The sequence below is a fragment of the Anabrus simplex genome, chromosome 1, assembly GCF_040414725.1.
Source record: "Anabrus simplex isolate iqAnaSimp1 chromosome 1, ASM4041472v1, whole genome shotgun sequence".
Lineage (NCBI taxonomy): Eukaryota > Metazoa > Arthropoda > Insecta > Orthoptera > Tettigoniidae > Anabrus > Anabrus simplex.
The window spans coordinates 726514280-726532019 of NC_090265.1; the positions used below are offsets into that span (position 1 = coordinate 726514280).

Consider the following 17740-nt stretch of genomic DNA (forward strand, 5'->3'; position numbering starts at 1 on the left):
CAAGGGCAGTGTCCTGGAGTGTGAGACTTTGGTTCAGGGGATACAACTCGGAAAGAAGACCAGTACCTCGCCCAGGCGGCCTCATCCGCTATGCTGAACAGGGGCCTTGTGGGGGATGGGAAGATTGGAAGGGATAGACAAGGAAGAGGGAAGGAAGCGCCCGTGGCCTTAAGTTAGGTACCATCCCGGCATTTGCCTGGAGGGGAAGTAGAAAAGCACGTAAAACCATTTCGAAACCACTGAGGTCGGAATCGAACGCCCCTCTACTCAGTTGACCTCCCGAAGCTGTGTGGACCCGTTCCAATTTCGTGGCAGAGTAGGGAATGGAACGCGGGCCTCCGGGGGTGGTAGCTAATCGCGCTAACCACTACACCACAGAGACGGTCCTTGTCTTATGTTATTAAATGTAATTGATTATCACGACCTTTTAAATTAATGCTGTAAAAATGATATGTGGTTAAGAATAAGAGAGGGCCACTCACCTTTTTATAAAGAGACAAATGATGATGATGATAATAATAATAATAATAATAATAATAATAATAATAATAATAATAATAATAATAATAATAATAATAATAATAATCCACCAGTACTTCACATCACAGCCTGCAAGATCACATCGATCATCTATACTCTAACGCCCCTCTTCGATAATATGTCTCTCAGTCACGACCATCCATCAATACTCCACATCACGTCATACATGCTGTGTGACGCAAATTTTCAGATCACCGCCAGCCATAAGACGTATTTATGTGAAAATTAAAGACTTCCCAGGCCTCGTAAACTTAATACTATTGGGGTCGGAAGAGAAGAAGACGTGACCAAAGCGGGTCGGATAGGAAGGCCCTGGCACAAGTAAGTGGAAGCGACAGCAGATTCAAGTGACACATTGTGCTTCATATTTTGTGAGCCCCTGAGCATATACTGAGCTTAGGATTCGCTTCTTGTGAATTATGGAAGATTTAAGTTGTCGAGTGCAGACCGGAAGACGTTAACAAACGTATCTTACGGAAGCAGAGGCAGAAAGAAAGTAATATGTGACGTTTTGGTTGAAGCTGCAATTGGTCGCGGACCTCGGCAGCTATTACACAAGGCGAGGCGAGGCGCTAATAGCCTGGGGCATAGTAAAGCAGGTGAAGGCAAGCAGGGTACCTCAGTGCCGTATGGGACAGTCTGCGGTGTTCCTATCTTGTGGTTGGTCGTGTATAGTCTGTGGTTAACTCTTGCCTGTCGGAATTATTTCCAGGTAAGTAACAATTCCGATAGAAATATTATTCGTATCCTTTATAAATTGGAGCGCTCAATTTTTGGTGGAAAATAATAATTGCAATGTAAGAGTGGAAGTTTATTTTTTATTCTTTCTTTCTTTTTTGACCTGGGACAACGGCACTATTGCACGGTAAAGGATTGTTACATTCGCACTGTCTTTATTCGCGCCCTGTAGACCACGAGATAAAATTCAGAATTTACTTCAATTCCAAAAAGGCGAAAAAGAATATTTTTCAAGTAAAGTTTATTTATATTTTTATTCTCTTTATGAAAAGTCCGTTCCTTGGGTGAGTGGTCAGCGTGCTGGCCTGCGATTCCCGGCCGTGTCGTGGATTTTAGCCACATTCGGTTCATTATTTTCGCTCGGGGGCGAAGAGTTTGTGATAGTCCTAATACATATATCACACCACTAACCATCATAGACCGAGCGAGTTGGCCCTGCGGTTAGGGTCGCGCAACTGTGAGCTTGCATTCAGGAGAGAGTGGGTTCGAACCTCACTGTCGGCAGCCCTGAAGATGGATTTCCGTGGTTTCCCATTTTCACATCAGACGAATATACCTTAATTAAGGTCACGACCGCTTCATTCCTACTCCTAGCCTCTTCGTATCCCATCGTCGCCGTAAGACCTATCTATGTTGGTGCGACATAAAGCCAATTGCAATAAAGAAAACAAAATAACCATCGCAGGAACACGCAATAGTGATTACAGTCGAACCTCGATATCTTGGACCTCCATTACTTAAATTTTCAGTACCTCGAAGTAACTTAAATTTCCCGATCGTTTGTCTTATTCTTCACGTGTATTCATTTCCCTATTACTCGAAATTTGGTTACACGAATTTCTCGATTTATCGAAATAAATATTTCCTCCCTCGAAACAAAAAATACTCTGTAACTCGAATTTTGTTCAACATTAACTGTGCAATATGACATGTGTGGTTCGTGAAGAGCAGTTAACAAGTAAAGAAAGGTTTACAGTGATTTTGGGAATTGATATGATGGGAACTGAAAAACTAGAATTTCTAATGATCGGAAAATCGGCGACTCGGGTGTGAATTAATTACCGGTCACATACGGAAGCAACCCCCGAAGTCGGGGATGTGTAGCTCCATTTAGGAATCTCGGCTGCGTGGTATTGACGAGAAGTTTCAACGTTTCTGTAACCAGTTGCCATACAACATCAGGTGCCTCAACATCTATCTAACACATGCATGCCACACGTAATATTTACATCATCACACTGGTAAGGTTTAATATTTTTACCCCGTTGTATTCCAATTTGTTCATGTCGGAGCCTTTTGTTAATTTTTAATTCATTTCCTTTTTATAGACCATTTTAACCTATTTTCAACCTGGCTGCATAATACATTTATCAACCGAATATAATGGCAGGACTCCAAGTTTTAACGCAACTTCATTTATTCTTGTACAAATCCAATTGAACTACGCAAGATAGTATTATAATTCCTAGGACACCGTAATTTCACATCATTATGCGACGCTGTGTCCAATATTTTAATTTAAATAGACATCATTTTAACACCCATTAACGGTGGATATCGGCAGGACTTCAAGTTTTAATGCAATTTCATTCATCCTTAACTCAACATTTTGAACTACGCAAGGCAACTTCAAGGACACTGTGAATTCATATCATCACAAGACGTTGTATTTAATTAGACATTAATTAGACTACATTGTGTTTTTAATTTGTACTTGACAAAATGGGATTTTAATTCTATGTTTGTACTATCCAAAATTTTTAAGTGTCACATTGTCATACTCATTGTTTTGAATTTTAATGGGGGCCCCCGTATTTTAGTCAGGTCTTATTGTATACTGAATTTTAATCCACTAGCTGAGGAAGAGAATGCATAATATTCTCGAAACATGTACTAGATGTTAAGGTGAAAGGTAAATAAATGAATTGTATTGACTAGGCGGACTATCTTCCAACATATTTACTGTTACTAAGTCAATACGGATCCAATCCCGACCATCATGGTCAAGATTATTAATAACAACATACACATGCAGGCTGTTTTGAAACAGTCCCACCGTTGGAAAATCTAATATTTTGAGACGACACGATGTCCTGAATTTGGTCAATATTGAAGACACAGTCGAACCTCGATATCTTGAACCTCTGTTACTCGAATTTTCAGTATCTCGAAGTAACTTCACTTTCTCGGCCGTTTGTTCTGTTCTTCATGTGTATTTATTTCTCTATTACTCGAAATGATGTTATCCGAATTTCTAGATTTCTCGAAGCAAACGTTTCCTCCCTTGAAGCAAAAAATATTATACAACTCGAATTTTGTACAACACTGACTGTGCAATACAGCATTTGTAATTTGTGAGGAAAAGTTAACAAGTAAAGAAATGGTTACAGTGATGCTGGGAGCTAATGTAAGGGAACCGACAAACAAACTTCTAGTGATCGGTAAGTCGGCGAAGCCTCGTTGTTTTTCGGGTGTCAATTCATTACCGGTCACGTACGAAAGCAACCCCGAAAGTCGTGGATGACAAGCTCCATTTACGAATCTTGGCTGCGTGGTTTCGTGCTGAAAAGTTGACAGAAGAGACAAACGATTTTTTTCAAAGGTATTAACGGAGGTATGTTTCTTGTTTCACTACTGTACGTACTGTATTTGTTCCTCTAAAACGTTATTTTAATTAGAGATAGATGAAGCGATGCAGTAAAATAGGAATTATTAGTATATTTTTAAATACTGTACAACGTACTGTATTCAGTATAAGTCCATATATGATTCAATTATGCGCTATATATGCTCTAAAATGGTATTCTATATCTCGAAATAAAATTTGGCTCGCGAGGTGATTCGAGATATCGAGGTATTTCGAGATATCGAGGTGATTCGAGATATCGAGGTGATTCGAGATATCGAGGTTCCACCAGTTTTACATTAAAGAATTAGCAGGCCAGTTGCATTATTATTGTATATCGAAACAATGAACGATTCGGTAGTATTAAATAAACGAGTGCATAGTTTAACGGCCTGATACCCTATAGTGAGCGATGTACCCACTATGGTGTGTTTCTGTGGCGGTTGGTAGTGTGGTGTGTAGATGAGATGTGTTAACACAAACAAACGCATACATTTATCCCCGCATCAGAGGAATTAACAAAACACACCCCCCACAAGATTCGAATTCGGTGCCCTATGAACTAAACGCTGACCACTCAACCAAGCACTTGGACACATTGCCGTGTCGACCTCTCATAAAATATTGAAACTGGTCGACTTGTTGTTCGTGAATAATGTGATATTAAGAGGCTACAAGCTTTCGAGATGTGGTGTTGTCGTCGGATGAAACGGGTAAGTTGTGTGAAGAAGACGACCAGCGCCGAGGTATTGAACATTGCCCAAGAAAAGAGACAGCTGTAGAGTCAGATTAGGAAGAGATTGAATGGGACATAGGAATGTGTTGATAAAAATTTTGGAAGGTGAAATACCAGGGAAATGCCTCGTTGGAAGACCAAGAAAGACATTCATAATGACATTTCTTGTGAACTCAGAATACAGGAGCTATCCAGACGCAAAACGTACTGCACAGGATCGACCTAATTGGAGAAGACTCATCGCAGAGGCAAACCAGTCATTAGACTAAATTACTCTAAGAAGAACAGACAACATTAACAGTTGTTTGGCGGTTGTTGAAGTTTTAAGACGTCCGCTTTTGTGTTGTGATAAGTGAAATAAGAGTGGTTTTCGTTTATGTGTTTTGACTACCACTACTAAGATGTTTTCATTCCTCCCCTGAAGGGGGAGGCGGGCCTCTTAAAAGGTAACGCCGTCTCTCAGGCCGGGATATTTGTATCGGAGAAGGTGAGAGGTTTGGTGACCACGACCTGTACTAAGAAATGTCCCGGCATTCGCCTTAGTGCAGGAGAATGGAAAACCACGGAAAACCATTCTCAGGACAGCCAATGGCGGGGAGCAACCCCTCTTCGTCTCCCGAATGCAGAGGCGTACAGCCACAGTAGTCTTGGCTACTTGTGGACCGAGACCCACTCTGGATCCGCCACCCGTGTTTTGACTTTTGTAAAGGCTCCCAAATTAAAGTTAATATTATTAGTATTATTATTATTAGTAGTATTATTAAAACTTAAAGGCTGAGGAAAACATATGTTTGTTCTTAATTTTTGACACTTAAATTGTCTTTAGGGAATGGGATATCAGTGAGTTTCATCTATAAATGACATACAATCTATTTAAAATATATTAGACTATTACATATCCCGGGTATTTACCATTTTACCATAGCTCCCCTATTCTTGGTAACGTCTTATTGTAACACGTAAATGACATAACAACGCCATCTAAGAATTACGTTACCAAACTCTTAACGACAGATGGCCATTTACCTTATTATTCAGATGGGACGTACGTAATGACGCCGCTCATTGGTCGGATGTAATGCGCATATCCAGAACTCGTAGTCCTTGGTCTTGACCGAGAATTCCTAGAATCAGTTCTGTTCCGAAATGGTTCTGAATTTACCGTGAACTCGCAGTTCAGAACCAGTTCTGGATTTCTATTGGAACAGCATCTACGCTACTGCGTAGAATCGGTTCGGTATCGTGTTGGAATAAACCTAATGTAATCGGTCAACGATCAACTAACTGCTCTTATGGTTTTTGGAGACGCCGAGGTGCCGAAATGTTGCTGGTAAATAGACAGATACGAGACTAGGTCTCGTAAACATTATACGGCTTAGTTAAGAAGAGAACAAGAGCTGACCAATTGAGGTTGGATAGGAGAGATGGCAATGAAGAGCGAGGCATATGCAAGTAGAAGCAATGTCAGGCTCAGCTTTGATCCCGCGGTCAACAACCATCGCTTCCAGGTTGAGAGCCCTTGCGAGATCGGCTCTTATGACAGGCAGCTGCAGCAGTCGTTGCGTCTCTTTTGCCCAGAAAGCAGGTACATCTGTTAAGTCAAGCATGTTAAGGGGTTATGTACGGCTTAAGACCTTCAAGTAGTCTTTTTAGAAAAATATACTTAAATAATTCGGGGTAATTTTTCCACACACACACAAAAAGAAACTTTTCCTCTTCGCGAAAATCAAATGCTCATAAATATGTCTCTCGATCATGGCCATCCATCAACGGCTGCTAATTTCAGATGGCAACCAGCCATAAAGACTTAGCCTGCACGGTTGTTGTGTAGCATTGTCTGAACATTCATCCTTACCTTACATCACAACCTGCACGGTTGTTAGGTAACATTGTCTGATCATCCATCCATACCTTACATCGCAGCCTGCACGGTTGCTAGGTAACATTGTCTGACCATCCATTAATACCTTACATCATAGCCTGCACGCCATTTCGGTAACGTTGTCTCGCCATCCATCCATACCTTACATCACAGTCTGCACGGTTGTTAGGTAACACTGTCTGGCCATCCATCCGTCCGTACCTTGCATCACAGCCAACACTGTTGCTATGGTTACACTTCCGTCCCACATAGTCTGTGTCTTATGGCTGGTTGTCATCTGAAATTACCAGCTGTTGACGGATAGCCATGACCAGGAGACATATTTATGACCATTTGATTTTTTCAAAGGGAAAAGTGGTTTCTTTTTTATTTTTGTTAGTGACGTTTAGCATTTAAAATAACTTGCGACTTCTCCTCTTAAAATTTTCATCGGTAAGCCTCGACCTTTTGGAAGAATTATATCCACTCTAATGGGCCACTTCAAGGAACACCTCCGTTTAAGAACGGGTCCTGCAGTGATGGATACTTTAGGATACCTTTGCTGTTCTTGGAAGTAGTGAAGAGGTACGAAACTACGTCATCCAGCACTGGCGAACTGAAAAGGTTACCTTCATCATCTCTTAATACTTTACAGTTCCTGCTACCGTGTGATTTATTACTACAACCATCGTGGAGTGGCGCCTACAGTGTACGCAACACTGCATACAGTCCTGTTCTACAGGCAATAACATCTTGGATGGGCGCCTACAATGTAGGCAACATGGCTACACTCGTGTTCTACAAGCAAAAACTTCCTGGATTGGCGCTTGCAGTGCCGGCACATACATAGAGCTCGGCAACTTAAAGTGAAATGCGAACTTGGAATAATTCCCTCCTGCCCTTCTGGCCTTATTCATACAAGACCAATAGTTTTGTAATCTGTACAGGGGAGTGTCTCGCAACGACCCAATCGAAGTGAAGATCGCTCAGTATTGCCTAGCTCTCACGGGAGACGTGCTGGACTAAGTGGCTCAGGTGGTTGAGGCGCTGACCCCAACTTGGCAGATTCGATCCTGGGTGGTATTTGAAGGTGCTCAAATACGTCAGCCTCGTGGCGGTAGATTTACTGGCACGTAAAAGAACGTCTGCGGGACTAAATTCCCGCACTTCGGCTATTATTATTGTTACAGTGTTTTTGTGGAGCAGAGAGGTGAAAGAAGGTGCGGGTATAAATGGGCGGATATACAAAAAATCGAAAGATTGAATTAAAACTTTAAAATTGGCAGTTTTATTTCTTCTCTTAACCTTTCCCCTTTTTTCTTTTCAAATCATAATATTTTGAACAGTAATTAACAATTACTTTCATTGATCTGTCTCTGTCTTATCCTTGGCTTTGACGATATGAAAGTGACTGAGGTATGAGCCATGCTAGTAATGCCATTCCTTACGCAGCCAGTCCCTGCTATGAATGGTGTGAAACTGTTGCTCATAGGGTCGGTTGGTGCATGCATTTCAGTGGGCTTGGCAGACTGATATGTAATAGCAACTTCTGGCTCGGTGAGGAAAGCAACGGGAAACTACCTCACTCCTCATTTCCCTAGTACGCCTCTTCAGTGATGCCTAGGCCATCTATGACAGCTCATGGTGGAACTGTTGAGGATCCAACCAGCCTTCGGGCTGATGACTAAACATACATACAATTAACAATTAGTTACAAAAGTTAGCTCGTAAACTTGAAAAACACTTTTAGAGAGGTCTAAAATAATCAGATAACAATTTTACAGGCTGAAGTTGAAGTTCCTTTAAATCAACAGTCAAGGAGACGGTTCTCCCGATTTCTTTTACATCAACAGGGAGAGCATTATTGCTCGCTCAATTTACACTTAGGAATCTATTTTCGAAAATTCACACCTTCCAGGCCCATGAATGGCACAACCTACGTTTAACAAAATTAAACATCATTCACTGTCTTAACTGCTCAACAGACTGATACTTTAACATGAAATAAATGAAATAGAGTTTAACAAGGGTAACCAGTACCCATTCTACAAGGCCTTTGGTAATATCAAAAGGTTAAATTTACTGGCCTAACAACCAAAATGGTGAGGAGGCGAACACTGGCGCTCCATCAAATTTACATTAAATGCATAAAAACCTATTTGGGCTTGAGGCCCTACGTTAGAGAGGCTAAGGTGACTAGATGGAGATAAATATTTCAGTTACAGAAATTACAAGATAGAAAAGATTACAAAATCATAGTCGCCTCACAATCAAGTTGAGAGCGAATACGAGAGGGTACCTCACTCTCAAAATGTACCTCGGGTACAATTATTATTATTATTATTATTATTATTATTATTATTATTATTATTATTATTCTTTCTTCGTTTCGGCCTGCTGTGGACCACGTTATTTCAACCGTTTGCATCCTTGAGCTTTAATTCTTCCCCAGTACTCACGCATTCTCGTTCTGTGAGCCTCCTTCCTTTCATCAGTCCACTTCTTGCCTGTTTTCAACTTGGGCCTTTCTTGGAACCTCTTGTATCCCTGGAGCTTTTTCTGGAGAGGAGAACGTTTCTGGATGTCTTCGAGTGTGATTCCTATTTCTTGAAGGTCTTTTTCAACTTCGATAAACCAGGGTCCCTTGGTTTTCTTGTTAAGAAAGTAGGAAAAGATCCTATTGGTTTGTCTCTGTGTGCTCATGCGTGCTATATGGCCATAAAAATTAATCCTCCTTTTCCGAATTGTGTCCGTTATCCTCTCCATATGCTGGTACAGATCGCTGTTGTGTCGTCTCCTGTACTCACCATTTTCTTTGATTGGTCCAAGAATCTTTCTCAGGATTTTTCTTTCTTTAGCTTCTAGCTTCTCCATCAGACCTTTTCTGTTCATTGCAAGGCATTCTGCTGCGTATACAGTGCTTCCGGGCGTACAACCGAACAATAATGCCTAAGCTTGGCGTTGATGGACACTGATCTTTTGTTGTAGACATTCCTAGACAGCTGATATGCCACCTCCATCTTGTTGATTCTGCACATGATTGCTTCTTTCTCAGAGTTGTTAGGTACTATCCACTCGCCTAAGTACTTAAACTTTTCCACCTGCTTGATTTTTCCCTGTTCCACAATGAGCTCTCTGGGGGCTGGCTTGATGTTGGTTATAAACTCTGTTTTTTGGAAAGAGATTTGGAGGCCAGCTTTTGCTGCTTGGATTCTCAGTTGGTTAATTTGTTTTTCAGCAGTATCCAGGGAATCAGAAAAGATCGCTAGGTCATCTGCAAAAGCTAGGCAGTCTATGATAAGATCATCTTTCTTATATCCTATTCTAAGGCCATTCTCAACCTCTTCCTTGCACATCTCCTTGCGCCATTCCCGAATGATTTTCTCCAGAGCGCAGTTGAAGAGAAGCGGTGATAGTCCATCCCCTTGCCTAACACCAGTCTTGATTTCAAAGACGTTCGAAATTTCTCCCCTGAATTTCACCCTGGACGTAGTGCTGGTTAAGGTCTGTTGAATGATAGCTCTCGTTTTGTTGTCTAAGCCCATTTCCTTCAGAATGCGGAGGAGTGTGTGTCGGTCTATGGAGTCGTAGGCTTTTTGGAAGTCAACAAAAGTAACTACAAAATTCTTATTCCTGGATTTTAGGTACGACAGGACAGACTTAAGGTTCATGATCTGCTCTGCACAAGATCGTCCTTTTCTAAAGCCTCCTTGGTATTCACCCAACTGTGAATCAAGTTGCTCTTCTGCCCGAGTTTGAAGGGCTTTGGAGAGAATTTTGTATGTTACTGCGAGAAGGGAGATGCCGCGATAGTTGTTTACATCTGTTTTGTCACCTTTCTTATGTAGGGGATGAATCAGGGCTGCTGTCCAATCATTTGGGATCTTCTCTGTTTCCTAGATCTCGCGAATGATCTCAGTTAGTTTATCGATCGCCTTTTCACCTGCAGCCTTCCAGAGTTCAGCAATTATCGCATCTTCTCCAGGTGCTTTGTTGTTCTTTAATGATGTAATTATCTGTTTGATTTCCTCTTTTGTGGGGGAGAAGAGTCTGGGTTGGGATGTCTGGATTCTTCAAAGGTGAATTCTGATTCTGGTTCTTCGCAGTTAAGAAGAGATTCAAAATATTTAGCCAAGATTTGGCAGTTATCCTTGTCGTTGTAGGCAACTTCTCCATTTTGATCTCGGAAGTGTAGACTTGGTGGGGTGTACTTGGTGAGGTTGTGTTTGAAGGTTCTATAGAAATCCCTAGTATTATTCTTATTGAAGTCCTGCTCGATCTGTGTCAGTTGGTTTTTGTCAAATGCACGCTTTACTTGGCGGATCACTTTCGCTGCATGTTTCCTAGCCTCCAGAAAGTCTTCATATCTTTCTGGATTCTTCAGGGAATTCCATCTTTGCCAAGCGATTTGTCTTTGTGTTATGGCTTCATCACATTCTTGAGTCCACCACGGATGCTTCTTTGGTTTCTTTAGCAATACTGTCTCCTCAGCCGTTTCAACAATGGCATTTTTCAGTTGTTCCCAATTTTCTGTGTCCAAAGACTGAAGTTTCTGAGTGAATTTTTTGCTGGTTTTCAGCTTTTCTGTATCAAATTTGCTAGTTTTCTTTATCTTAACTCTTTTGGTGTTTCTTGGATGAAGCTTAATTTTGATCTTGGATAGATAGTGGTCTGAGTCAAGGTTAGCACTTCTCAGGACTTTAACATTTTGGATCTCTTGTGTTGCTTTTCGTGCAATGGCAACATGATCTATTTGAAATTCTCCCAAGTGAGGATTTGGTGATATCCATGTCTTTTGTTTTCTTGGTAGATGTTTGAAGGCTGTTGACTTAAGAACAAGATTGAATGCCTTACAAAGCTCTATAAGCCTTTCCCCATTTCGGTTGGTTCGTCTGTGGGCTGGATAGTTTCCAACGATATTTTGGAATTTCCTTTCTTTGCCAATCTGGGCATTGAAGTCTCCAAGCAAAATGATTGTGTGTTTGTCAGGAATTTTTGATATAACATCTTCCAGGTCCTCCCAGAATTTGTCTGTTCCTTCTGGGTCTTTCTTGTTTGCCTGGTTAATTGGTGCATGTACGTTTACAAGCGTGTGTACGTTGTTCATACTCCGAAAGCTAAGCATCGAGACCCTGCTGTTAGGAGAGCTGAAATCGGTGACTGAATCAATAATTTTCCTGCTGACAATAAATCCTGTGCCGAGGTGTGGAACAGTTTTCATCACACGTTTGCCAGTTTTCCCTTTGAAGATTCTATAACCTTGTGATTCAAACGCATGTTCATCAGTAAACCTTGACTCTTGAATTGCTGTAATTAGGATTTCATGATGGGAGAGGACATCCGTAAGATGTTTGAGTTTACCAACTTTCAAGAGGGAGTTGGCATTGAAGGTAGCAAAAAAATGTTGTTGTTTGTGGCTGATTTTGTTCCTAGGAGTCTCCGATACCTCCTTGCATGTAGGTGCAGGCTCCCCAGAATCCGAAGGCCTGCTTGCGTCCCTCAAGGCGACGGTGGATTGGTTACCACCTGGGGTACAATTTCCTGTTGAATTTTCCTCCATGCTTTGCAGTTGAAAACTTGTAGTTTGGGGTCGGTGTAGTTTTACATCGACCAAGTTACTTCCAAGGTTGTAAGCTTTGGAGAGAGCCTGATGTTCGACTCGGGATGGCATTTCCTCCATACCCCATGCTTCGGTTCTCCCACCGGTACTCGGGTGGCTGATTGCAGTGGTTTCCCACTGGGCGATGGGGGCGCCACGTCCCTACGCCATATTATTATTATTATTATTATTATTATTATTATTATTATTATTATTATTATTACAAGTTGCTTTACGCCGCACAGGCACAGATGGGTCTTATGGCAGCGATTGGTCAGGAAAGGGCTTGGAGTGGGAAGGGAGCGGCCGTGGCCTTAATTTGCCTGGTGTGAAAATGGATAACCACGAAAAATCATCTTCAGGGTTGCCGACAGTGGGATTAGAACCCACTATCTCCCGAATACTGGATACTGACCGCACTTAAGCGATTATTATTATTATTATTATTAAGGCGAGAAATGGAAAAGCTATGGGAAATGGAGGTAATCCCTGAAGATTGGAAAAATGCTATCATTCATTCTCTACACAAAAAAGGTGATAGAGCAGATCCTAACAACTACCGCGGCATTTCCATCACATCTGTAACTTATAAGACACTCTCTAAAGCACTACAGAGGAGACTTGTGGAACAAGTGGATCATCAACTAGGCGAGTATCAAGCGGGATTTAGGAAGGGAAGATCATGAGTTGATCAAATCTGGAGTCTGAAACGTGTACTAGAGAATCATCTCTCAAAGGATCTGGTAGTCGTTTCTGTAGACTTTAAAAAGGCGTATGATTCAGTCGACAGGGAAGTGCTATTCAATATATTAGTGGAATTTGGAATTGACGCCAAAACAACAGCAATTATTAAGCAGACTTTAACTGGGACACATTCGAAAGTTAAGTTCATGGGAGAGAACTCCAAGCAGTTCGAAATTAAAACAGGAGTCAGGCAGGGTGATGGATTGTCACCAATTCTTTTCAACTGTGTGTTGGAGAAGATTATCCGGGAGTGGGAAAAAGAACTGGACAGAAAAGGATTACTTAACCAAGTATACATTGGAGGGTCAAAAAGTGGTGTCATGATTAATTGCCTTGCCTTTGCTGATGACGTTGCGCTACTATCTAGGAATACTGACACAGCAATAGAACAGCTGAATGTACTAAAACTACAAGCAGAAAAAGCAGGACTACAGATTTCTTTCGAAAAAACTAAATATATAACAAACATCAAAACAGCCCCTCGGTACCTGAAGACAGAACACGGTAAAATAGAAATAGTTGATAGCTTTAAGTACTTGGGTGAAATAGTGCAATTGAAAACAAATGAAAGAGAAGCAAACAACACCAGACGGGAGAAAATGGCTGCGGCTTTTCGTAGGACATATCCTATATACAAGAAGACGAGCTAAACTAAGGCACTACAATACAGTGATTAAAACGGAATGTCTGTACGCTAGTGAATGTCTCCAAATGACAGGAAAAGCGGGACTGAGAGAAGCTGAGAAATTTGAAAGAAAGATCCTTCGCAAAATAATGGGTCCAAAGATTGTGGATGGACAGTATAGGCTGCGAGGAAGAGAAGAACTTTACCGAGACAATGAAAGGCTAACTGAGTCCATGAGAAAACGGAGACTTAAATTCTATGTACATTTATTTAGAATGGATGAGAAGAGACTAACGAAAAGGATTTTCACAATACTAGATAGCAGACCTAAAGTGTCGGACAAATGGTTCAGGGAGGTGAGAAAGGATCTCAGACAGGTGGGACTAAATTCGGAAGACATCTCAAACCGAACAAAGTTTAGGTCAGTGATCGACAGATTTCAGGGATTCCATGACGAACCAAAACTTAACCGTGGGTGGACGGACGAAAGAAGACAGGCTGCCAGAGATAGGATGCTGAAGTTCTGGGCTGTGAGGAAGGCTTCCAGAAACATGTAATTGTTATCTAACGTGGTCTCTAATGGCCGTAAACGAATATATTATTATTATTATTATTATTATTATTATTATTATTATTATTATTATTATTATTATTATTATTGAAAATGAAAATCCACATCCTGTTTCCAGTCATTCGACCGGGTCAGGAATGGAATGAACGGAGCCCCATCTGGCGGCGAGGATAGGAATTTTGCCGGCTGCCGAAGTTTCTCGCACTTCTCTGGAGCAATGATTAATGAATAAATGATATTGGAGAGTGTTGCTGGAATGAAATTGACAGGGGAAACCGGAGTATTCGGAGAAAAACCTGTCCCACCTCCACTTTGTCCACCACAAATCTCACATGGAGTGACCGGGATTTGAACCACGGAACTGAGCGGTGAGAATCCGGCGTGCTGCCGCCTGAGCCACGGCTTCTTCTTCTTCTTCTTCTTATTATTATTATTATTATTACGGAAGACGTTTCCTTGAAGCCAGCATTGAGGTAATCTAGCTCCGTGCTTTGTCACTGCGCACGGCCCAGCAACACCGAGGCCTAACTAGCCTGTGCTGCCGGCTCTTGTACGCTGAGTGTTGCAATGTTTTCACTGTGAGATTTTCGCTGACGTCTTTTTTGGAATATGATAGTATATTCTATCGAAAGTTTATTAGCTCCGTGTGTTAAGTCATGTAAGTACTTAAAACGACGTTATACATCAACAGCGCTGTGGCGATAAAAATTCAAGGATCACACAGTCTTTTGACCTGCCTTTTCACGTCTTCTTCTCGTCGTGGTGATCCGGGCGATTTCGACTTGAGCATCTCAAGCGTTTCGCTAGCGGATTTCCCCCATTTTTGGCAGAACTTGAAATCTGCCGACATTCTGAAGTTCTACCGCTCAGACTGAACTACCCTTCACAACAGTGACCGTAGTTCTACCTACAAGGTAAGCACGCACCTGCCTCTTGCTGGGACTAGTGGCAACATCCTGAGGTGCAAACTCTCGGCTGTAGTACACCACAGCGACACTGGACGGCCAGTCCGAGAACTTAATGGCTCTACAGTACTATTTATATCCAATTTTATTTCAAAAAGTGTTATATACAAGTAGTCCACCTCTGTGGTGTAGTGGTTAGTGTGATTAGCTGCCATGAAATTTGAAAAGTGGTACGAGGGCTGGAACGGGCTACACTCAGCCTCGGGAGGTCAATTGCGACAACTGAGTAGAGGGGGGTTCGATTCCCTCCTCAGCCATCCTCGAAGTGGTTTTCCGTGGTTTCCCACTTCTCCTCCAGGCAAATGCCAGGATGGTAGCTCACTTAAGGCCACGGCCCCTTCCTTTCCTATTCTCTGTCTATCCCCTTCAATCTTCCCATTCCCCCAAGACCTCTGTTCAGCATAGCAGGTGAGGCTACCTGGATGAGGTACTGGTCCTTCTCCCCAGTTTCATGCTCAGACCCAATGTCTCACACGCTCCAGAACACTGCCCTTGAGGTGGTAGGGGTGGGATCCCTCGCTGAGTCCGAGGGAAAAACGAACTCTGGAGGGTAAACTGATTAAGAAAGAAAGTTATATACAATCATCATCATCATTTTACAGTTCCAGTTTCCCGGGTACTGTTGGCGAGCCTCTGAGATACGTTCTGTTGTTAATGACGTCCTCCAGTGTCCTTCCCCGATCTGCAATATCCATCTTTACGAAGTCCATCCAGTGGGTTCTTGGTCTTTCCAGCATCCGCTTCCCTGCCACATGTCTCTCCAAGTTAACATACATGCTGTCCTTCTTGGCTCCATCCTCATTACATGCCCAAACCACGTCATTCTGGACATGCTGACCCGATGTAACAATGATGTAGCAATCCCAGTTGCTTTCCCAACCACATAATTCCTTAAATTGTCCAGCTTGGTTTTTTGAATTGTAGACCTAAGGAGCTTCATCTCGGATGCCTGCAACCTGGACGAGTTTTTCTTAGTGAACCATAGGTTAAGATTGGTATGAAGTACTGCTTGAACATCACCAGCTTCGATTTTGTTGGTACTTTGGGATCCAAGATGAGTGTTCGTACTTATGTACAAGTAAAAACAGTATTATAAGTAAAATTACTCAAAAATAAATCATTACAAGTAATTCGATAATTTTACTGAATTACTTCCCAACTCTGATAATAATAGTAACCATTATTGCGACTTTTACTCATAAACCAAGTTCTGAAGATTAAAGGATGATTGGCAGCTTATACAGCGCAACATTAATATTAACCATTGAAATTTGAACCAGTTTTTTAAATGGTACCGGGGTTATATTAAGCACTGGAAATTATGTCAAAGTACGTTCAATATGTCCGCCTCTGTGGTGTAGTGGTTAGCGTGATTAGCTGCCACCCCCGGAGGTCCGGGTTCGATTCCCGGTTCTGCCACGAAAATTTGAAAAGTGGTACGAGGGCTGGAACGGGGTCCACTCAGCCTCGGGAGGTCAACTGAGTAGAGTTGGGTTCGATTCCCACCTCAGCCATCCTCGAAGTGGTTTTCCGTGGTTTCCCACTTCTCTTCCAGGCGAATGCCGGGATGGTACCTAACTTAAGGCCACGGCCGCTTCCTTCCCTCTTCCTCGTCTATCCCTTCCAATCTTCCCATCCCTCCACAAGGCCCCTGTTCACCATAGCAGCTGAGGCCGCCTGGGCGAGGTACTGGTCATTCTCCCCAGTTGTATCCTCCGACCAAGAGTCTGCAGCTCCAGGACACTGCCTTTGAGGCGGTAGAGGTGGGATCCCTCGCTGAGTCCGAGGGAAAAGCCGAACCTGGAGGGTAAACAGATGATGATGATGATGACGTTCAATATAATTTTAGTAATGTTGGTTTCTGTTCTCCTTACGAATGAGCAACATAATTGTTAAGTCCTTCATGCCATCAGTGGGCGAGTGGCTCTGCGGATTTAGAGGCCGACCGTTCCTTCTCAGCCCACACCTCACCACCATGGCCAAGAGAGAAGTGAGGAGTTACGGGTTTCCTACCCTTCACTGCCTTCACGGTCGATAGTAGCCCGCCTGTTGGCCATGATCGTTAAGGCGTTCAAGTTTGATACCGAGGTTAGCCGGTTTGAGTCCCGTTCACCATCAGAATGTTGGCCGGCAGGGTAGGGGACGTGGTGGTATATCACTAGATTGGGTGCCAAAAGCATGGATTGAATTCCAATCCTCTCCGCACTTTCTCATAATGGAGTGAGGGCATATGACGCTGCTGATGGTGATTCGTCTGTCGGATGGCGACGTTAAGCCTTTACCCCTTGGTGCTATTCGACAGGAGTAGGCTATATACCGGCACCGGGTGTCACCCTCTCCCTTGCTACTATCATATATCACGTCATTCATTTCATCTCATTAATTCCTCTCATGAGGTTGACGTCAGGAAGGGCATCCGGTTATAAAAATCCACCACGACAGAGTCATCTCACCTCATACCCGACCGGGACAAGGGTTGGACAAATAAACTGCCTGCCCGGTCGCTAGGTAACATTGTCTGACCATCCACAGAGCTCTCAGTAATAACTGCTGAGTGAGTTGAATGCCAGCGTGTCTATCCTTGTCCCACTCTCTGCTGGCTGTGATGAATGTTAAATATGGAAATAAAATTGAAACGTGATGTGTTCAGTACACTGTCACAGAAAAGGTCCGCTCCTCAGATGCAGCCTTGGGCCTATTTTGTCCATTCGCGCTTCGCTGACCCTCCTCTTGGT

General features: G+C 42.5%; 1 protein-coding gene across 2 annotated transcripts in view; it reads left to right on the forward strand.

Annotated features, from left to right (window-relative positions):
* LOC136872649 (uncharacterized) overlaps positions 1–17740 on the forward strand; it is a 61479-nt gene that overhangs the window by 14305 nt on the left and 29434 nt on the right. Inside the window, exon 1 of one of the 2 annotated variants that reach the window (XM_067146468.2) lies at positions 1172–1252. The exons of the other annotated variant lie outside the window; for it this stretch is intronic. The gene's annotated coding sequence lies outside the window, so the exon portion shown is untranslated. Of the gene's footprint in view, positions 1–1171; positions 1253–17740 lie in introns of those variants that run through there. 2 annotated transcript variants of the gene reach the window in all.